General features: G+C 42.3%; 1 protein-coding gene across 3 annotated transcripts in view; it reads right to left on the bottom strand.

Annotated features, from left to right (window-relative positions):
• Positions 1–23,836, bottom strand: part of BRSK2 (BR serine/threonine kinase 2) — a 330,924-nt gene that overhangs the window by 138,203 nt on the left and 168,885 nt on the right. The gene's annotated exons all lie outside the window — the stretch shown is intronic.

The raw sequence follows: 23,836 nt of genomic DNA, 5'->3' as shown, positions 1-23,836 counted from the left end.
AGAAGAGACACAGGAAGGGAAGGAAGCGAGCGGGAGGCAGTGTGGTGGGGATGTAGCTATAATGAGGGCAGGCGCAGGTGTGGGAATTCTCATTTAGGAGACAAACAGCTGCTCTTGGTGACAGACAGAGCCTATAACTGATTAGCTTTAATAAGAATGGCACTTAAGTATGCATCAGAGCCTCGGACAGGGAGATCCATGTAGCTTGCGAAAGATGTGCCTTTCACAGCCCCCCGAAACAGTGAGCATCAATGGGAAATGGGGTTTACACTGTGCTACGGACTCTTCAAATGGCTGACCTCAGTTCACAGAAAAAGCAGCTCCCACGAAGAAGAGAGAGAGGTAGAAACTACATCACGCTGTAGCTATGGGTTTTATTAGTGACATGGACCCTGGAAGAGAAAACTTCATAGATTGTGGTCAGAAACTTCGGCCTTTCAGGTGAAACCCAGCTAAATACATTCCTCCATTTATTTCAAATGCATAGAGCAAAATGCGTCAAATAAATAGGAGGAAGGGTGGCAACACAAATTAAAGCCAAACCTGCTCTGCTCCAAGCAGCACTCCCCCACACCTTATTCACTCTCCCTGAGTCCCAGACCAGATTACAGGAAACAGCCTGTTCTCTTCTTAGGATAAATAACCTTGTCACCCAAAACCAGGAGTAGATTTACTAGGGGTTGTAATTGCAATTGCAGTCCTAATCCTTACCTTCATCTGATTAGCGTCTCCCAGTGTGCCTTCTGTGCTCCCAGGCACATGATGTAGTTGCAATCACATGGTTGCGCTTACTATGAACTGGGAGCGTGACAAGATCAGGCTCTGAAATTTATCATAAAGGGCCACTCATTTGCAATTGGTAGTGTTTACACTCCTGTACCATTGAATTTGCTCTTGATTTCTTATGGGGACTGGGTTTAGTTTTGCAAAGTAGGTTTCTTTCTCCTCTAGAATTTACAGGGCAAACCACATTCCCCTCACATCTACATGTCTAGTTCCTTCTCTACAAAAGAAAGGAAATTTTAAAAGTAGGTATTCTCAAATTGCTCTGCACAGGTAGTGAACTAAAACCGTCTTTTCCCATTCAGCAGAAGTTTGAAAAGGTATTAAATTCTATGACAAAAACAAATTCTTGGTCCAGAATGAGATGTTCTACATGTGGAGCTAGTTCTGAGGTGCTGCAAGAAACTCTTGTTTCAACAGCTATTCCAGCTAGTTTCCTTATCTATACAAGTCCTATAGGTAACCTCACAAAATTTCAAACAAGCCACAAGAGAAATACTATTCTTGACTGCCACTGTGCCACACCAGTGATTAAAATACAGACCTGAGAGCCAAGACTCTAGACAGGTTTCTTTTTTGACCTTCAGAAAGGTCAAAAAACCCCACCCAACCTTCCCCAATCCAGCCACCATTGAGGGCCATAACAAGGTTAGGGTGCTAGCACCTACCTCTTACCTTCACTGGTCTGTCAACTGTACTTGTGTCCATGTACCCACTTTATTCCTTCTTTTAATCCTTCAGCAAAATCAACACTGGGAAACATAGTGACCAAGGATGCAGAAAAGGCTGAGGTACTTAACACCTGCTTTACCTCAGTCTTTCACAGCAAGACCCATTGTTCTTTGGATATCCAGCCCCCTGAGCTGGACGTCAGGGACAGGGAGCAGAACGAACCCCCCAGATTCCAAGAGGAACCGGTTAGTGAGCTACTACACCACTTAGATGCACACAAGTCTATGGTGCCAGATGGGATCCACCTGAGGGTACAGAGGGAGCTGGCGGAACCGCTCACCAAGCCACTTTCCATCACTTGTCAGCAGTCCTGGCTAACCAGGGAGGTCCCAGTTGACCGGGGGTTAGCAAACGTGACACCCATCTACAAGATGGGCTGCAAGGAGGATCTGGGGAACTACAGGCCTGTCAGTCTGACCTTGGTGCCAGGGGAGGTTATGGAGCAGATCACCTTGAATGCCATCACACAGCACATATATGACAACCAGGCGATCAGGCCCAGTCAGCCTGTGCTCATGAAAGGCAGGTCCTACTTGACTAACCTGATCTCCTTTTATGACAAACTGACCTGCTTAGTGGATGAGGGAAAGGCTGTGGATGTTGTCTACCTAGACTTTACTAAAGTTTTTGACACTGTTTCCCACAGCATTCTCCTGGAGAAACTGGCTGCTCATGGCTTGGATGGGCATACTCTTTGCTGGGTAAAACCTGCCTGGAAGGCCAGGCCCAAAGAGTTGTGGTGGATGGAGTTAAATGCAAGTGGCGGCCGATCACAAATGGTGTTCCCCAGGGCTTGGTATTGGGGCGAGTTCTGTTTAATATCTTTATCAATGACCTGGACGAGGGGATCGAGTGCACCCTCAGTAAGTTTGCAGACAACACCAAGTTGGGCAGGAGTGTTGATCTGCTTGAGGGTAGGAAGGCTCTACCCAAATACGTTACAGCACCTCTGACTATCCATTTAAATAGGCCTTGCTTGGCTGTGGTAACACAGGTACAACCTCCATTAGAGTAAATCGTACTGAGAGCAGAAGTGGATTCTCAGCGACGTAGACAAGAATGTGATATTGCCACTGTAATCATGTGCTCTACAGTAGCCTTTCCATCTTCACCAAGCTTGTGCATGCTTCTAGTTCCTGCTTTTTATTTGTTTGGTTGTTTTTTTTGTTATGAGAGGCTTTTGAGTGAGTGACATACACCATTATGATTATGTAGGAATAAAGTAGTCAAACAATACCTGTGCAGAACCTAAGTGGTCACTTTGTTCACTAAGTCTGTGCGTGGTCTTTCTAAAGACCCCCAGCCAAAGACGTTTTCTCATCGTCTGAGGGACTGCGTTATTTTCTGTGCATACCCAATACTTATGTGAGAAGAGGGGCATATACTGTTTAGTATTTACCATGACAACCTCTTCTCCTTGCCTGCTTTAAAAAGTTACAGTCAGCTAATGAGAAGGTAACCCATGTAACCAAGATAACAAGGGACACAAACTAGAAACAGTGAATATAAACCAGCAACTAATATGAACAGATTTGCTAATAACATGTTTCTGAAAAACTGCTTAATCCCAAATGATTCACTGAAATACTGACAAACGGATTCATGGAAGCTTCAGTAAGTACAAACTAGCATCCCGATCATGAACTCGGAAGCAGAAACCAGACCTAAATTTACTGTCAAATTCATTTGAAATGAGTATCATAACCAAATTTGCTGAGGAATATACTTCAGGGAACTTTGCATTTAGGTCAGCAGAAAAGACAAGAGATACTAAAAAGGCATTTCCCATTTCACAGTAGTTCTTCCACCAGCACAACTTAAAGCCATACCCTACCTAAATATTACAGAGGGTATATTATAACAAAAGCAACATATTGTTTATATCTCACTGATTGCCAAGCAAGGAGGAGATTCTGTTGTACAGAACCCTCTAATCCCCGGCAGTAGATCTCTGAAATGAAGATGGAAACCAGAAAGGAAAGCCTCACTGAGGGAAAGCAGAAATGCATTTCCTTGGAAGCTGGGTGCTGGCAGGAATGTTCCTCGGCAGTGCATTCAGACTGTGCACAATAACATGGAGCACATAACCGGCTGCAGTGATTTACAGGCTAGCACAGCAGTGGGTGCAGATTACAGTTGTGCTGGTAGAGGCAGAATAACTCCTGGAAATGAGATGCCAGCCAGTACACAGCAAAAGCCAGATGAAGGCCCCTAAAGTGCTTCAGATTGGAAATTACATCCTCCTCTGCTACATGAATAATTGTTTGGCTTCCATTAGGAATCCTCTCCATTTATATCACAGTTTTGTTGATGTACAAACAATTATTTTTTAACAACATGGACAGTTCCTCTCTTCCCTAATGGTCTTGGTTTATCCGTGGTGTCAAGAGGCAAAATATCTCCTGCCTGCTGGTTATAAAGTCAAGAAGAGACAGTAAACAACAACAAAATGGAGTAGTAAACATGGCTCAAACAGAACCAAAATGCTATGGAAATTAGCTCCTTTCCATGCAAAGTGTCTAGTACTTTCACCTGTAAAAGAGTTTCTAGCACAAGAGCACAGTATTTTCAGAAAAGCAGATTTTAATTTCCAGGAGCCTTAGGAACTAAGATAGGGAAAATTTCTATGGTCTGGTAGCAGTGAGTCAAAGGCTGTGAAGAACGGAAGTCAGAAGCTTGGAGCACACTCATTCAACTGACTGGTAATTTTTAATGCCACCTATTTAAGTAGTCAGCTATGAGATACGTTGGCATCTCACAAGTCTTCAACATTTGAGGACAAATGACCTATTTAAGGAGGCAACATTGTGATTCTGTGTTGGGGCAGAGCATTTTTAAAAGTGACTGCTGTATTTGAACCCCCAATCTGAGACCTCATCGAAAAAAGTAGTTTTTGGGCTGGGTGACTGAAACGTAAGACTCAACAACTTCTGTAGAGATGTCAGCTGTTCAAGGCTGAACTCAATGGAGAATGGTATACTTCCATCTGAGGTTGCACCCCTTTGATCTCGAGGGCAAAGCAGGATAAAAGTTAGTCAACCATATTTTGTTAACTTGTTGTGGCTAAAGGTGACATGTAGATAGGAAGAGAGGGAGCACACAGATCTGTAGAGAGACTTCCTGCCTTCGATATATTTCTTTTTACTGTCAGCTACTGTGGCGTAGAGCCAGTCACCATGCTAAGGGCCTGTGTTGTAACACACACACAGTTAAGGAACTATTAGCATGCCTTTGCACCGCCTATAAAGTCCACTTGCATGGAAAGGTGGTAGTACGCTGCTGGATTCTCATCCCAGGCTTTGCCTTCTGCTTCTGCACTGCAGTTCATGGCTATTGTAGCTAATCCAAAGACATCAGAAATTTACTACAATAGACTAATTTTTCTTTTTATGTACTGACAGGAAAAGACGAGCACTGCAAAACTTCCTCTGATACCAATCAGAGCTGAACTTACTGGCTAATTTTATTTGTGCCCATAGGAATGGATTTTTCAAATGCTGAAAACAATTATTAGAATACATTTCCAAAGCTCCAAACGATAGCGAAACGCAGGTGCTAAGAAGAATCATTCACTACTAACAAGTCAAACTTTATTCAAACTTCAGAGACAGAGGGACTACAAACGCTGCTTTTATAGGAACATTTTTTCAACACAGGCCAAGTAAAAAAATAAATGATAACTAGCCATCAACATCATGTGTTCACTCATAGCCCGAATGAAATAGAAAGAAATTAAAAATAAATTTCAGTACTATAAATTAAAAGATGCCACAGAAGGTATGCAAATTGCACGCCACAAGGTCTTGTTTTTTGTTTACAAAGAATGTGTTTTCAGTTTGATGGAGAGGCATCATTATGGAGGGAATTTGAGGCATTTTAAATAGCAGAAGCACTCATTAAGAATTCATTTTTAACAGGAAGACTGGAAAAAAAAATTAAAATTAATGAGCAAGATGAGGTGGGGGGGAACTTTGAAGATGATAGCTTCTTGCTAAAAAAAGACACACTTGATATTAATCACAAGCAGTTCACATACATGCATTACCCCTAACTCCACTGTCACAATTTCCAGGACTAATTCACAGCTGCTTCATGTTCACTTTGCGTCAGGCGACTTGGCAAAGCACAGTGCGGCCCCTCAGACACTGTGGTAATAAAGACGAGGAATACATCACCAGGCAAAGGACATGGCATAGCCTGGTTTAAACCTAGGTGATTCAATATTCCTGCAGTGGCAACTATGGCAGACCCTCAGGAAGAGGTACAACTACAGTCTATACCAAAAGCTCAAACTGACTACAGCAGTTTCTGAGAAGGAAAAGCACAAGCACTCTTGCTGCACCACTATCATGTATTTTCTGTAAACAAATGAAAATTATCTGGGACAATTTGTAGCTGGCACATTAAAACACTATAGCACCTTTTAAGTCTCTTCAAAAATCTGCCTGGTTTAGAACCTCACGCTCTGGACATCAGAGAGATTTTCTCAAACATCGTTTCCTTAGTCTTAAAAGGAAGAAAAAAAAACAAGTCACCTTTCTTTAAACACACACACACAGGCTCGACTGCTTAACCAATGCACAACGACACACAAGTTTTAGAAAATTCAGTGTTGTGCAACCATCAATTTATTCTTCCATACCCTCACACAGTAAAATAAAGCTTTGATTATTTCTCCTGTAAAAAATTTTGTCCGTTTCTTTTAAATGCTCAAATTCTTGATGAAGGGTTTTGGAGGGCTCTGGTTCAGGCCTGCTATAAAAAGTGGTCATTAAAAAGAAGAGATGTGGGCAAGCCTTTCCTGACTCTGGATCTCATAGTTTAGATTAAAAAACCTGAAGCTAGATCTGGAAGGGAACAGACTAATCCAAGAGCTGACCCTGGCAGTGGTAGTGTGGAGGGCACCCTGGGCAAGTGTGAAAGGCCTGGGACAAAGAGGAGCAAAAGCAGCAATGCAGAAGTTAATGGAGCGAAGCAGAAATAACAGGAGTTTCATGAAGATGTTTGAGGGAATGAACATTTGACTTTGGTCTCTTTTCATACAGAGAACATGCCAGAAGATTACTTCATGCTAAGCATCTTTATAACTAAGGCGATGTTTTTCAGTGTGATACTCCTCTGTATTTGACTATTCCCACCATCCCCAGTGAGTTGTTTTTATTTCCTTCGACCCTGCAGAACACCATGCAGAAGAGGTGTCCTGCATGGCAGACACAAGTACAACCCTACTGAGGGACACCTTTCTGAAAACAATGTCCAGGTCTGTTCCAAAATCCACTGGAAAGACTTTCTCAAAATTTAGTGAGCTGTGGATCAGGCCTACATAAAGCCTAAGTTCATTTGTAGGAGAACTAAGAAATTTCCATGCTGGGCAGAGATGTCTTGGCTAGCTCCAAACATTGCCTAATGAGCCCAAGCTGAGTGCTGCTGATACAGCTATAATGTTTCTGTCCCCATATGGGCACACTTTGAGCTAACTCAGGTGTCTCTGCATGACCCTGTATTGCATCATGTAGACATACCCTAGCTGCTTTGCTGCTTTCTTTTTGAAATGATAGCAGCAGCAACAGAATAGGCAGTTTATGATTACAGGATTATTTCTTATTAATATTTGCCCCTTTAAGGTTTGGCATCTTCAACAACCATGTATGAAAATGGGTTGAAAAGACTGCATGAAAATTCTCCTTTAGGACTCAGCTGACCCAAATACACAGTTCTCTTGCTCTGAATTCCCCTATATAGTGCAGGAAGACAAACTGCTCTGTTTTCTCTCTCTCTCTCTCTCTCTCTCTTTCTCCTTTTTTTTTTTTTTTTTTCCCTTCCATAATGCTGCATTGCAGGACCGAATTTTCTGATTATCATGCAGTATCTTATTTTGATTGTCCTTTTCCCAAATGAAATGATTCTGGTACTCTCAAGACAATCAGGAATGATCTGTCTCCTGCTCCGAGGGCGTAGGTAGTGTCTTTCTGTAATAGGTGAGCTTAAAAGCATACGTACAGTCAGAAAAGTGGTTGCACCTCAGGGTGCTGCCAACATGACTATACCAGACAGCAGCATGACAACATGTGACTAAAAAAAGCCATGACCACAGAAACCCCTTCCGTCGATGCAGTCACAGCATCAAAACACAATTTTCACTGGTTCAGCTTGCCTTGCGTAGGATGAGGGTAACTCATCCTAACTCATCATAACAAATAAGGCTGTATTCCCAACAGCAGTGCTGTGCTGGTATTGCATAAGTATTCTAACAGTGTGGTTGGCACAGCTTTCAAAAAAACCTCTGCTTGCTCCCTATTGTGTATTCATAGACAATTCTGCATAGCCAAATGACACAAACAAGGTTTTAACACTTCTATCATCCTTCCAGAGTAAGCACTGCCATGATAGAAGGAGTAATACCTACTTTGGTTCCTGTATCATCAATAAAGCTTATCAACTAACCTTCAGGTGTAGATGCTTTACCTTCAGGTATCTTTACCAAGTAAGTGAGTTTCTGAAACTAGCAATTAGAAAATCCTTCTTCTCATTTGCAAGCTTGGACATATTTGATCTACAAACCATAAACAGAAAAAAACAAACACAAAAACCTAAAATACCACTGTTTTTTACAGACACGCTTAGAAGCAGAGTCATACTGCAAAACCGGCTCTTTCAGCTCCTCAGGAAACCTGCACAAGCATTTAACAACTCCAAGAACATTCAAGGTCAAAGGCAAGCTCTTTTTGGAGATAAGTTGCCTTCTAGCTATAGTGCTAAACTCTGCAAAGCAGAGCCTATATTGCAGATGAGATGACTGGGAGATGCCTAAATCAAATAGCAAGCTCTATGAACAATGTACATAAATAAGAGCTTTATTGAGCCCTGTGTCTGAAATTCATACACAACAGGAGAATTTGAATGGGAAAGCTGGTCTGCACTGCTTTGATGACTCGCTATACATCATCAGCAAGCCTACTCTTCTCATTTCAACAAGGTACACTTACTCTAGCTTTCAAGACCCCCAAAGCAGCTGAGGGATAGGAAAACACACAACCCTACATCAGTACAGAAAAGGAGGAAAAGGCATCACTGGTTATAGTTTACTTACACCAAGCTAACTCTTTGCTGGCTCCTTACTGCAGGAGCTTTACCAAAAATGCTAGACAAGCATGAGGAGAACAGTTCTTAACACTGTGGATACTGCCCTCATATCTACATGATTCTGGCTGAAACATCTCGGCATGTTTCAGGATCAGTAAAAAGGCAGAAGGTATCTGAGAGGTAATAGCTCTGCGGTCTCTAAAGTGCTGGGCCGAAGTCTCACAGCAGCCTACGGTATCGCTCCTTCTCCAGCTCAAGCTCAGGACTCCACTGAAACAAAAAGTACTCTCCTACAATAAAATAAAGCGTAGTGGGAAGCTCTGCCGATAAAAAAACAACCACCTGGTTTTGGCATCTGCTTTGTTCAGTTTTCCTATGAAAAGCTATATTGCGCCAGAATGAAAGTTATGCAACCTGCAGTTACTCGGCTGCTGACCGGCTTCTGCTGAAAACATCCACAGCAGAGACTTCCCAAGCTACTTAACACCATGCAGAAACAGAGCTCTGGGATACAACAGAATGGAAGAAGGGACCAGTCTGAGGTTAGTAAATGAGGAGGGAAAGCAACAAATCAAAGAAAATTCACTACAGGTAAACCAATGGTAATGACACCTTGGAAAAGCATAGTTTTCCACAACACCATGAGTCTTAGCTGAGATGGGACTGCCGCATGAAGCCCAAGAAGGAAAAAACGCTTCTGGTAGCCCAGTTAGTCACTCACAGTATTTCTGACATTGTTGTGACATGAAGAACTACTTGGAAAGTCTGATATGTTATTTGCACAAAAGAAGAGTGAGGCTAGCAGGAAACGATGAAACAGTCTGTCAATTAAGCATACCATTTGTTCAGCTTGTAATGGAAGGAGAATGAAAAGGAGAATAATGGAAATTACCTGTGGATGTGCTGTCAGACTATAACCAGAGCCCAGGGTGAGACAGGGAACAGATTCTTCCTGTTTCTCATGGAGATACGAACACTGTAACAAAGCCATTTCAACTTGCCTGGCATCTTGCTCTCCAAAATCAAGGCAAAAAGCAGTCTCATCCTGCTTCAAACGTGAAACAGGTATGGTCTTCCCACCAGCAGCTCCAAGTTTTCTGAAGTAACAGTTTATAATGCTGCAGCCTAGGAGTCCTAACATGCAAACAGAAAACTGGCCCCATTTTCCACTAATGCTATTTCATCATCACAGGGAATAGTAAAGAAAAATGCAGTGCACTTGCAGATACTTATGACAGGTTTGATTGCAGGACTGGGAAAATGCAAAAGCATGGGAAGAGAAAGACACACAGAGCATAAGGTTCAGAGGCTAAACTGTTCCGGGAAGAAGAAAGTTTAGCCTTTGTCTATGATTAAGTGGTTGATTCTGCAAAGCTGGGCAGGTATCAAGAACTGGTTAATTGAGGGCAAGACAGAGTTAGAGTACAAAGTGAAAACAGAGCAGTCAAGGGGAGAAAAACAGCTGCCACCAAGTCTGTTTTCCCTTAGGGTTTCTAGTTATCATTTGAAGATAAATATACTGTTCAACTAACCTATTCTGTGGAGCTAATTCCCTGGAAATGCTGGGAATCCACTAACACAGTTGCCTAATATATTCAGGAGCTGATGGGTCTGTACCTGTGTAGTGTCCTTTCAGATTTTGTACCTAATAAAAAATGAAATAACACAGCAGTGACGAAAGCATTGTGTGCATATATATAGTCACCCCTCACAGCAGATGGCCAGTAGACATCCCAAAGCAAGTGCTAGACTTATTGGGACGTGTGTAACAGCGAAGAGAAATTAAAGGCAGGTTTCTACACAAAGAGGGGAAAAACCTGCCACCTTAGGTTTTGCAGCTGTGCATGGCTGAAGGACAACAACCCCTCTGATAAAATAATGTGATCTTTCCCACCTCCAAAGTTTGCTTTTCACGAGGCAGCCACATGTCCTCCCCAGGAACCGAAGCTATATAGATCAGGTATAATACACTGGGTATATTTTATACTGCGGTATATTTTGGGAGTCAACATACTGTCCATGCTACCTGCATACTGCTTTTTCAAAAGCAAAATTTCTAAAGTTTATGTACACATTTACAAACAATTGATTAAAACTTATTCCAGTTCTACTCCGGTTTTCTGACCTATATATTTTTGTGACTGCACTGTACCAGTAGACCCATCGGGTGAATTCAAGTCTATGGGAAGAGACTAACTAACTCACAAACCCATGCAGTCCATGCCCTTTGGTGCTTTGGGTGAGACGTCAAGATCTCACAGAAACCTCTGTGTTTCTTCTCACATTACTGTGGCATGCACAGAGAGGGAGGTGCCCAGAAGCGAAGAACATTTAGCATAATGACTCAGATGGGTGGTCAGCAGTTTAAACCAGCCACTTGATGTTACTATAATGAGGATTCAGTTTAACAGTTCTTCTGCATGCACAGAAATCTCCTCCCCCCAACCCCAGGAAATCACTTAAAAATAAAACGCACAAAAATCAAATCATCTGTTTGAGAAGGAGGTTATAGCTTGGAAAATGCACATAACGGGTGGAGCAAAAATGCCCATGGGTGAGTAAAAATTATTTCTCATAGCAAGAGGATCAGGGACCCTCTGAGCTTTATCTCAGAGATGACACACTATAAATAAAACTCCAGGGCCAAATTCAGAACTGTAGGAAATTGCTGCACTTCTGCTGAATCCAACAGGAGTAGAATCCTCTTATGATAACTCTGAGCTTAGGCCAGTATGTTTTACACACATTCTGAGCCACAGAACTCTTGCTTGAAAATGAATGGAAGTTATTTCCATGATGGTTAGCAGAATCGCATCACATGTCACTTACTCACCAGGCAACAAATACCTGTTCTAAATTGCCTACTAAATCAATTAAAAAATTCCCATCCAGCATCAATACATTCTGATGCATATAAGAGCAACCTTGATCTTTCAACTACTACGTCATTAGCTTCCAGAATCTCATAAACAAATCTAATTCATTAAAACATGTTCTCAGGAATATGTCTGGCCAATAAACCCTGAAAGGCTTCTTAATTTCTATAGGGGTTTAAGTATAGGCTTTAAGCTTAGGATATCTAAACATCTATATATGCATTAAATCTATCGAGATTTAACCTTCTTGCCAGGCCCTGAATTCTTCAATTCTGCTCAGATATCTCACTTCTGCCATGACATTGTGTGCTATGGGTCTTGGTATTCATAGCCCTGATCATAAGAATAATGCTTAAAATGTTGATATAGACTGGTTGAAACATTGTACCTTCAAAAATTCTTATCCGCCTATGCAGATAAAGAAGCTGAACATTCCGACTGGCTATCAACAGCATTTTCTTTAAGCCAGGCTATGTTAAATTCTGTATTCAGTCACAGTGAAGGTTGCAGAGCTGGCATCAGACCATTAGGCATGACGGCAGGATTTGTGGCATATTATTTCAGGTTAAGAATGCAGACAAAGTAGGCCCTAGTTTTGCTTAAGTTCCACAAGCTTCTGAAAAAAAGTAAATGAACAGCTCTTAAGGCATACGGGTATTAGTAGAGCACAGCTAAAGGTTGAACTGAAGCCTGAGGATACAGAACTGCCAGAGGGGTTATAACTACAGTAGCTGTAAAGGACGGCTGTGGGGTATTCTGAAGAGAGGACCCAGAATCAAAACAGGAGAAGAAAAATATATTTGCAGTAGTAGTAGACAGTTATAGTAACGGGGAGGAAGAAATTAAAGATGATATGAATGGTGTTGCTGTTCAAAAGATGTGTAAAAATAAGGGGAGAGAAACCAAGCATCTCTAACTGGATACGCACCTGGAAAATAAGTGGAAGAGAAATAGAAACTGTAATGAAAGGGACAGCTGGAGAGATTATATCAGAGGATGGAGGTCAAGCTTCTGTGAGAACCAGCAATCTGAGAGTGATAAATGAAACAGTCAGAAATAGTTAAGACCTCTTTAGAAGTGCGGTGAAGGTATGTCAATATGTTCATTATTTCATCTATCGTCTGCTAGTTGTTCTTCAAACTAGAGTTACAGAACTTTACCTATATCTAAAATTTTATTTATATCTAACACTTACATCACAGAAATTCAGTAATCACGTCCTTTATTCCAGCCCAGTGCATTTATGATCCCACTTCCAGTGTTCCCGCCTACAGATGGCTGAGATCTCCTCTCAAGACTCCAGGTATGCACGCAGAAAGCATTCCTCCTTTGCCTACTAATGTGCTTGCTCTCTTGTTGGTACTCAAACCACAAACGAGATGCAATCATTACCATGAGTTCCTTTAGGCTCCTTAAGCCTCAGAGTCCCCTCAGTAAAGCAGCCTTTGAACCAGTCCTAAACCCTCTTCATGCTACTCCTGTAATGTTTATTTTCACCTGCTGAGATCCCCATCCTTTGTATGCTAGTCTGTTGATTCTCAGTTTTACTCATCAATTTTGCTTCTGCTGCCCCTTTTTATACTAAATTTTCCTGACACAGCTCTTAATTTCACTGATTGGTTGTTCCTACCATGAGGCTGCAGCAACCAGTACTGTCTCTACAGCTCTCTGAGGCATTAAGTTTTTCTTCCAACTCCTATAGAATTTGCTTTAATTGTTATAAGTCTTTATTTGATGACTGACACAAGTTTATTCATTACTGAACACAACCGCCATGAGAGCTGGCAAATCTCTCCTCGTATCTGCACTGGGGCTCAGGTTAGACATTAGGGACAAATTAAATCACTAGAAGTGTAATGTAGCACTGGAACAGGCTGTCCAGAGAGGCAGACAAATCTCAATCCCTTAAGGTTTTCAAAACAAAGCGAGACAAAGCCATGGCTGACCCATGTCAACAGCAGTCCTTGTCTGAGTGGAGGATGTACCACATAAACCCTCAGAGGTCCCTTCCAACCCTTATTTCTATGATTCTACACATTTGTCCAATATTTCACTCCTATACCCTGTAAAAATCTTGCTGTCTTAGATTTCTTCGTCCTTGATATCTCCTTTTTTCCTCAAGCAGCATGTCATCAGCTCCAGTCTTGACATTTGAGAGTCCGAACGCTGGATCAATTTGTATTGTGATGCGTCTGCAGCCAAATGGATGCAGAAAGACGTTGAATCATTGGTATCTGCCAAAAAATAGGTGACAGGTTGCCAGGTGTCAGGATGGCTCAATAAACTATATGCCCTCTTGGTACACAAGCAGCAAGCGGCTGTTACCTGGCACTGAGCAGATACTATGTCCTCAGTCACTGGTAATCAGTACCGCTCTCTCCTCAATACGAAGTAAAGCAGTTTTCAGCAGTGCTTTTACCTAAAAGTGTTCTCACCCCTATTGTCCTTGCTCAGCCGAGCAGGAGGGCAAGGACACCTTTTCTCTCAAAAATGAAGGCTTTAAGGTTAACAGATCTCTGAGGGGTTTTTTTTACTGTTATAGGCAGTATTTAGATATGTTTCTACCTGGTGCTGTACTTCCATGTCAGTCCCTGTGAAATACATCTTTCTACTCTACTAGGCTACGGGGTAGGGCCCAGATGCCTTGTCTCTTCTATTGGGAATGTTCCGGTACTACAGAGCAATCAAATCTACAATTTGTGCTGCACTGCTGCCCAGAAAGGCTTTGGAACTCTTAGGTATCCCCGCAAGACTACTTCCTAATCCACGTTCCTCCATGGCTGCTAAACTTACAACTTACACCCCTATATTAAAAAGAAGTGAAAACATGACCCCAGATGACTGTGACAACAGCTGTGTGCCACTCTGTCCTGTGTCCAATGATCTTACCCATTTGTTCTTAAGTAAATGTTATTATTTTCTGGATTTGATAAATCAGGGATTGATTTAAGAGGTGGAAATGAGGATAAAATGAATCCGTAATACCTAGAGGATAATATGCACTCTCTTACTGTGTGTGTCTTTCCTTTCTGCCTTGAAAGTGCTGCTGTGGACGGTGAGGGACAACAGGAGGTTAGCAAAGGACAGAAGGGATTTAGGAAGGAAATTCAGGGACAGCTGAGGGAGCAGGAGTGAAGAGAGGAAATTCATCAAAGAAAAGTGATAAGAACATTAGACTGAGGGGATTTATTTCAGGGTATTAGGAAGGAAATATAAGACGAAAAATCACTAAAAAATAACTTTAGGTTAAAGTATTTCACAGCTGGGGGAAATTATTCTGCCTCTATTGGCAGCAAGTTCTTTCTGCTGGACCATCTCCACACATGTGGATCTAGACACATACACCAGATTTTTGCCCACAGAGCAACAGTAAATTCCAGCCTATTACAAGGATCCACAGTGACAGGTGTCTCACAGGCAGTGTGACCGGACTTCCAGAACACCATAAAATGTAATGTGTTAGCTATCCTTATAGAACAATGTGGGTATCGCGACGGTTGAAAATCTGCTTCGGGTACAATGGAGAAAACTAGTAACGTAATCTCCATCTCCTGGTACATTTGTTATGACAGCTTTTGCCTATTCTGGTGATTCTTCTTCATTTCAGATCTTCTAGCCTTGGTTACTTAGTTATATAGAGCTGTACAGAAGGGTAGTACAACCTATTAGGAACTGGAAGAATAAGCTAAAATACCCCATTAAAAGACAGGAGCATTCCTTATGAACAGACTTGAGAGAAAACTAGGTGTTGCTATCTTGTTTACACATAGTGCTATTATTTATTTCCTGTAGTTAGGCCTGCATCTGAGACATACAGATGATAGAACAAGTTTCTGTGTCCTGGAGCAAAAGGAAACCTAAAAATAGAAAAAAACTACAGAGCTGCACTCTGTCGTGTTACACCTTGTACCACTGACATTTCCTCACCACCTTCCTATTGAATGTACAGAAGAGGAGGTACTTGTGAGAGCTGCAAGCCATTGACCATGTTTCTTAGGCCAGATCCTTCTTAAGTGTTGCCAGCTGTTCGCCCCTGCCTCACCAAAATGTTCTCAAACAAGACTTTGAATGTGTTAATTTTAGCATAATCTAGAGCATCAGTCCCAAATTTCCAGAAAGGAAATTGCCTGCCTGAGTTTTCACTGAGCATTCTTGAAAAAGCCAGCCTGTACCCCAGAATTTCTTGCCACTTTCAAAAGTCTCTATTTCCACCAGGGGCGATGCGTGATAATGTAACAGAGATGTTACCGAGCAATCGTTACACGCTGAGAGACTGCAACAGATGCAGAAGTTCAAGATTAAACTCCATCTCTCCTTCCCTATGGTTTGTAAAGAATTAAGGTAACATCTCCATTATCCCTCACAGCACAAAGCCATTGCTGTTGCCTCCCCATGCAGCTGCAGAGCACACCATATTATATTACACCGCAAGGTGCACGAGTACCAGGTGTTCTGACAAAGCAGCAATTGCTTCTCCCACATCGAAGCAAAATCAACCATGCCATGACTGCAATTTTGCCGCTGCATGGTAGCTGGACCACTAGAGCATGGGCTTGAGCTGTCTTAGTATTAGCGCACCTGGAAGATTCTCTTGGAGTTGGAAAAGAAACAACATTTTGAACTAAAACTCTGGAGTCTCCTCTAGGTGTGCTGTGGGCATCCATGGGAGGACAGCAGGGGAATACAAACAATGGTTTACTGGTATGGGATTGCTTTTCACGAACAGACCAGCATATTAAATACATGCTAACCATGGATTTGGCATCTCAGAATGCCAAGAGGCAAGGCAGTCAGTTCAAAGATAGCACCTGGTAAAAGAGGAAATGCCCAAACACCTAAAAACGTACCACTACACAGATCAACATGCTCTAACAGCAGCAAAGCAACCCCACGGCATATTGTATCCAGCTCCACCTGACAGCTTTGGAACTAACAGATAATTGTACTGGGATTGAGCCTTCCCAGATTTTTCTTAAATTTGTGCCAACTACTTAATAGCACAAACTGCAGGGATAGATAAGAGTGAGGCCTGGTTTACGCTTAACAAATGATCAGCAAAATGTTCATGTTGGATAGAAGAATGCAAAACAAACAAGAAAAGCCTGCATCCCTTAGCTGAGAGTGGAATGCCAGCCCTTGGCTCTCAGTTGTACTAGTTAAATACCCATCAGGTGACACGTTTTGTCTGAGCTGGGAAACTCGTAAGCTATGTGAAGCTAAGAAATGCTTCTGAACAGAAAGGTACTGCTGGTGTACAAGGCACCACCCAGCTGTTTCAGCAAAACCTTAAGACAACCTTTGAACAAAGTCTTTGCTCAAATGGCTTACCTGCTATATACAGGGATGGACTATATCCCTTAATTGGGATGGATCAGTATATCGATATTTATGGTGCTTATTCTACATGATAGATGGAGGGTCAAATACCTGAGCCAATTCTGGTCTCAGTCAATCTACTTAAGGATTGATGTCCCATTACTGCTAGAGCTCTTCTGATGTAATGCTGGTTCTCTTTCCAGGAGCAAAGAAAAAAGAATTAAAAGGTTTCCAGACAAGATGCTGGAATGTGAAATACAAACCGATGTAAAATGGAGTCAGAAGTCTTTTCTTCTGCAACCCAGAAAAAAAAAAAAAGTTGAAGATCGTAAAGAAAATATACAACAGCTTAAACCATGCTTGCTAAGCTACCCTTGGTCCTTAATGAAATCACCCTGCAAAGCACATGCTGTATTGCAGCCCTGGAGATTCCACCATCTTTCTCCTAAACTCTTTACAGCCTTTTGGAATGACACTGAACAAACACTGGCATGGTAGAATCATGAAAACAGGATATAACAGTCTCTGAAAACCCCAGAATAGATTCTGGCACAATGCACATTCATTCAATTCCAGCATGGGTGAGGAATAATTTAAAAAATCCTATACTGTTGCTCTGGTGCTTATAGATACGGGTTTCAAATGATTCAGTCAATATTGCTTTCACACTGCTGATTGCATCTGAGTTTCACTCTGAGTTTTGCTCTCAGTCCAGGAAGAAATTGTGTGAGCAAAGAAAATTATTTTTTTATAAAGAGCTGTATAACGTAAAAATCTCTTTGTAGTTCAGGTCAGAAAACTTGCCACCCTAACTCCTTTTTTGCTTAAAAGACTTGGGAAGTGATTTTATCCATAGTCTGAAATGCATTTCCTATCTGTAAATGTGGCCAATTCTACCTATGGCTCAACCAGAATTCACTCTCCTGTGGCATCCTCTACTCTCTGCAAAATGGGATACATTTCATCCTGCTCCTCTTCAGACTGATTAATTGACCACAGAACAGAGCTGGTTGAAGTGCTGGTAGAAAAAGTCAATTAAAAGAGGTTTTAGCTTAAGTCAGATCAAAATCCAGTGCTTTTTAGCATTTTTCATCAACCTTCAGTGAGTCAGGAAAAAAAAAAAGGTAAAGTTTTGAATGCAGCAAAGGGCCTGCAGCTCCAGATCGAAAAAACCAATCTTGCCAGACCCATGGTTCACATCTGGAGTTAACAGAGACTACAGCTCCAGGTGGCTCTGCTACAAAGACTGCCCAGGCTGGAGGAGTCCAAAGCTTCAGGTTCCCAGACCAACTGTATGTCCAGCCAGCCAGAAATTCTGGAAATACTATGGGGTCTGACCAGGGGTTACAAGCTCTGGATGCCAGTCTCAAGATTTTCACGCTCCGCATCGCAATTCTACAAGACTGAGCCTGGAATCTAACCTTCACCTGGGGCTCCCCTTGCCTTTCACGGTAATGCCTACTAGTTGTCCTTCACAGGAAACTGAGCATCAAGCCTGACAGCAGCTGAGGATCCTGGTGCTTTCTGCCACTCCCCCATGTATGGATATTTTGTAGGGCCACACCTCTCTAGCTGGAGATGCTGGTTCTGCCCTGTAGCTGTGGATTCTTGGAGCTTGTCTCAAGACTTTCTACGTCTTGGCTTGATAACCTGGGGCTCAGAGGTGGTGGGAGTCCCTGCAGAGGCAGGACTTTCAGGGTTTCTGCTTTGGAGATGGCAAGCAAGACTCCCTAACAGCCTGACACGAATTCAGAGAGAGTTCAGAAGAAACCTGGTCTTTGATATATCGGGAGTTCACTGAGCCAAATGATTTCAGAGAAAACATTTTAGTGAATCAGCACGTTTTGATAAAACTAAGCTTTGGCAAAGGAAGAGGAGAATTCCTAGAAGCTTCCGTAGATGAACCAACGTGAAGTCAAACTATGGTCTGTCTCACCCCAAAAGCAAGCATGGCGCAATTACAGTGGAAACAGATAAAGAGAAAGCTGAACAGAAAGGGTTTTTACAGGCTAATTAATGACAGCAGCTTCACAGGTGGATGAGGACTAGACGGCAGAGCACATTTAGACATCTCATCTCTGGGAGCAGTTACTTCCCTATCTCAGCCATTGTGGTTATGATCAAGTGAAATGAATAGAAAAAGCATTCTTTGACTTCAACTAGCTCTAGCCAGGGCTCATGAGGGACATTTATTGCTGCATGACCAAGGCAGCACACGAGAATGGTAAACTGTCTGTGTCTATGTGTTTGCACACACAGGGCTCTGGATAGAACACATTTGGTACAATAGAGGTTTGAGCCAGACTGCTATAATAGAAGTCTGCGGAATTAAACGTAGGGTGGAAAAAATAAGGCCAATTATTTTTATAGCGTGCCCAAACGTCTCAATTGATTATACTAACTTTAGAAAGCAAAAGGCATGGTGCACACTTGACAGGTTTGTTCCTCTGACAGGTACATCATGTGCTCGTGATTCCTGTTTAATTTCCTTCTTTAAGAATACCTCAAACTGTGTTCCTTGTGGGTGTGGTGGAAAGTGGAGGAGGGGAGTGATTCTTCTCTGAAGGAAAATACAATTACCCAACTTCTCTAAATGCTCAAACAGATGACAAATGAACAGGCTTTCAATGCTCCCCACCAGCTCCAGTTTAAAACAAAACACTCTGCATTATACATTCAGTAACAGATCCCTAATCCCAAACTCCCTATAGCAGAAGGGAGCCAGGGAAAAAAAAATGCTCCTTTTATTTTCCCTGTGTTTTTCATATTGCAAGGTGCTTCTTTATCTCTTTGAACTCAGAAGAGAGACTCGCACACATGAAGCTGTGCTGTGCTGACTGGGTTGCTACTGGAATACGAACTAGGGTCACAGAGGTGGGGGGTGAGTATGTTTGTGCACTCAGGTTCTTTGATGAGTGCCAATCATTCCTGCAGTTTGTTCACCACCTATGCACTGTCAAACACACACACAGACACGCAGACACTTCTAATCTGCTGTCTTCCAGTGCTAAAAGCAGACAAGCATGTGGTACTTCCCCAGGTTAAAGATAAGGGTGAGTGTGTTTTTAACATGCACATGCAGCAAATGTGCAAGGGACATTCCATGTAAGTGTGAACACACTCCTGCGTACATTGCAAACTACATGTTCAACAGCAAGTAAAAATACAGGTATCAGAGAGTACATACATGTTTGGGGGAGATTTAATTTCCTTTATCCTTTCATCTTTTTTTGCCATGAATACAAGGTCCTCTGGGTTATTCTCCTCTCGCAGCAGCATGCCAATCAATCAGAAGAATAATAGATGCATACCAGCAAGTTAGCACAGTGTTTCTTAATCAGGGAGTCCTGGAAAGTTTAATGAATGCTTTAAAACCTCTTTTTTAGGACTACTGTTTAATAAAGGGAAATACTTTCCCTCCTATTTGCTATTTTTAATATGACCATCTCCAAAATCTTGTGATCCAGTATTCTAGACTGATCTAAATACATTTCACTGGTGAAATCATACGGTGTCATTTCTTTGTTCGTTTGTACCCAATGGTAGGGGTATTCGGTGGGTTTCAGCAGCAGCTGAACACCATTTCTACTGTAATCAGCAGTAAAACTCCTAAATACTACAGCTGGAAAACAATTAGTCTACTACTGAATACATTAAGAAAAAATTGTGATTTGGTGAAATTCAGGTTTGGCATTGGTGAGTTTGGCTTTGCTAATGTCAGGGAAACTGTGCGTGTTATGGTCAAAGCTGAATTTCAGCCAAGTTACATTACTCAGTCTGTTTCTGTCTCTGTCTCAGATTTAGCTTCTCCCTGACACTGTTCTGATATTCTGGTAATGACTTCTGCAGCCCAGGCCTCCAGTCAGCAGCTGGGGACAGCTAGGTCAGCCAATATCACAGTCTTTTGTTTGAAAAGTCTGAAAATGAGATATTCCAAAGCAAAGATGCTGCTCTCAAGTATTGCCTTCTTTAACTTCACTTGGGGGAGCCTAAATTTCTGCTTCTGCAGACACCTTGCACAAGCGCCTCTCTTTATGCTCCAGAGAGAGATAAGTGACTTTTTACAGATTTCAAGTGTATGATTAGAAATTCACAGGTCTATCAATTTTAAGGCCAGAGAGGCCGTTGTGTTAATCTAGTCAGAGCTAATGTGTAGCACGGATGAGGAAACCATCTTCAACTACTTCCTGCTGCAAGTCCAGCAGCTGAAGCTGAACTAAGAGCTAGGTTTTAGAAAAACACACAGCAGTTTAAGATGGATTTTAATAGTCATTCAGGGGAAAAACTCAACAGAGCTTTCTGTGGCTTGTTCCAATTAGTAACTTCATCCAGTGGTCAAATAGGCCTAGTATTTCTACATTTAATCTGTCTACCTAGAGTTTACAACTATTAGTTTCCAATAAGCTTTCTGCCCCCAAGACTGTAATATCCTCTATTACCAAATGCCTATCCTCCATATCAGTATTTACAGACCATGATTAAGTTATGTCTTAACGTTCTCTTTAATAAACTAGGTAGATTGAGTCCCTCGAGTCTCTCATAAAACATGAGCTCTGATTGTTTACTTATTCTCTCAGATACTTTCTGAATTGTGGGCAATTTCTAAACTTTTTCTGTGAAGAACAGGCACCTCAACTAGACATGCTGCATTTCAGCAGTTTTTGCAATAAAATGATGATAGTTATTATGTGACTCTCTAGCAAAAGGGGAAAAGATAGAAAAAAAAAGGAAGAAATCACAAAGCGGGGAGAAAAGAAGAATGAAAGAGGTTGAAAAGAGGCAAAATAAGAACTGAAAAAAAACGGAGAAGGAAGGAAAGACTCAAAGCAGGACAAGGTAGTAAAGAAATTAGTAGCTATTGAAATAGAAGCTCAGGAAGAAGCAACAGATGACAAAAAGACCATGCAAAGCAGTGCCTGTTTACAAGTATGCTTTCTTAAGTTATCTTGGCAGTTCCAAGAGGCTGACACTCGATCTAGCTATCTATCCCTCCACCCAATTATTTCAGGCAATTGGTGATCTCCTGATAGTGATCAGATCTCTGATAGTGATCACTGCATGATCCTCCCTACTTAAGAAAACACACTACACCTTTGCAGAATTTTTTGGAAGCAGAGCTCATTAGCACCACAAGCACTAAAACAACCAAACAACCTCCCCCAAACCCACCAATCATGTTCCAATCAAGGTCCCCAAGAGAAACGTGGAAGGGACTGTGTCTCTTCCCATCCCCCACCCTGGAAATACCTGCCTCTGTTCAAGGCCAGCACTGGAGGACTTGGTCAGAACAAACAAAAGGGAGATACACACAACGCACACATACGGAGCTCTGGGCTCCAGTCATCACGCCTGGGGCATCTGTGGCTTTCTCAGGATGCCTGCGTGTTCAAGTAATTAGTCCAAGGCCAGCTGTCCCCTTCTCGCTCTTCACCTTTTATGCTTCCATTGCTTCTACTACCACTCTGTCCAAAGAGTATTTCATCTGACGGAATACCAGAAGAGTAGCTTTTTTGTTGTTGTTTATTCTTTGGAAGGAGGGAGTGGAAGAGAACTGGTGAGGTGGTGAAGAGGAAAGGACTCTTCTGAGTATGTCTCATGAGACACCTCAACGTTTCCAAACAAGCTTTTGCCACAACAGAGGAAAGATTTGCTTTAACCTTTATATTCTGAAGTCATAAACTCTAAACTTTTGTGTTGCTATTGAAAATGCAACCACCAATGGTGAACCTGCCTGTTCAGGAAAGCTTACTGCTTTACGGACACATTCAGCTGCTGTATTCTCAGCGATCCAGAAGTAATTCCGGGAAATTAAGGAGCCCTATTTCAATCTCAAGATGCTCCCTATAACGCACTCCTTTCTGAAATCTTTCTGCCAATTTGGGCTAGAGCAACCTAGAAGTACCATGGGAGGCAGGTCTCCACATCAGTGGGGTTTACCACAGTGTGGCTGAAGAAACCCAGCTGAGGCTTTTACCTGTTATGTGAAAGCAGGAGTGAGAACAGAACCAGCCCTTCCATTCTTATCTGTGAAATTACATTTGTAGCTTTGCCCCAACACCAGGCTCCCAAACAGTCCCAACCTGGAGCTGGGAATGGAACACTCCTCCCCAGGCCTGTGTTCAGCGAGCAAGGGCATGACAAAGCAAAAGGCTCGCGTGTGCATTGAGCAGCCCTGTCCTTTGACAGAGCAGCAAGCGCTTGGATGATACATTTACTGCAGCTTGCTCTGCATCGTGCTTGCCTGTGTATCATCTCCATAGCAGCAGTTCTGCTAATTGAGACCAGCTGCTTCAATTCCAAATTCTTCTCTCCAGAAATATCGATACTACGACGTTATGATTAGAAGGCACTTTACCAAATGCCTCTCAATTCTGCACAGCTCAGGCGAAGAGCAGCTGCAGAAAGAAGGGACAGTTCCCTGAACGTACAGAATAAAACACTGCAAAAACACTGCAGAAATGAAGGCTGTAAGAAGCAAGTCAAAACAGAATAATGATGGCAGAGAAAGCAGCCTGCTGTATATGCTTGTGCCTGTCATTTTAGATGTTGAAAGGACCGCGAGCAGACTTCTTCCTTATGCTCTAGGATAAATGGCCACAGCACTGCAGTGTTACAGCTTCATGCGGCAGGTGCGCATATTTGTCAGACCCAGTTTTTCTGTCCAAGGATGGATTAAAGTAAAATCTATCAATCTGGGCCTGGCTTGGAAGAGTAGCTGTGGCTTTGAATCATTTGGCTCCAGGGACTGTCCTGTGCAGCCCACTGGCAAAGAGAGTCACTGGAATCGATAAGCTAGTGGGAAGATTTGTGAGTAGGAATGCCACCACACCGCCATGACTTGGCTTCACTGTTGGCTATTTCCCTGTGGCTGCTGACTCCATGCAGCAAGCTGTCAGCTGGATGCTTGGCAATGGTCACACTGGGATTGCTGAAAGCTGCAAGAATTTTTCCCCTATGGCCAGACTGGATTAAGCTGGCTAACAGTACAGTCAATTCCAAATTCACTTAGAAGTCTCAGGCCCTGCCTGTGACCATCAGACACAGGG

This window comes from Charadrius vociferus, unplaced genomic scaffold (genome assembly GCF_000708025.1).
Source record: "Charadrius vociferus isolate BGI_N301 unplaced genomic scaffold, ASM70802v2 scaffold179, whole genome shotgun sequence".
Taxonomy (NCBI): domain Eukaryota; kingdom Metazoa; phylum Chordata; class Aves; order Charadriiformes; family Charadriidae; genus Charadrius; species Charadrius vociferus.
Note: the sequence above shows the minus strand (reverse complement) of the source record. Positions and strands in the feature narration are given on the sequence as shown.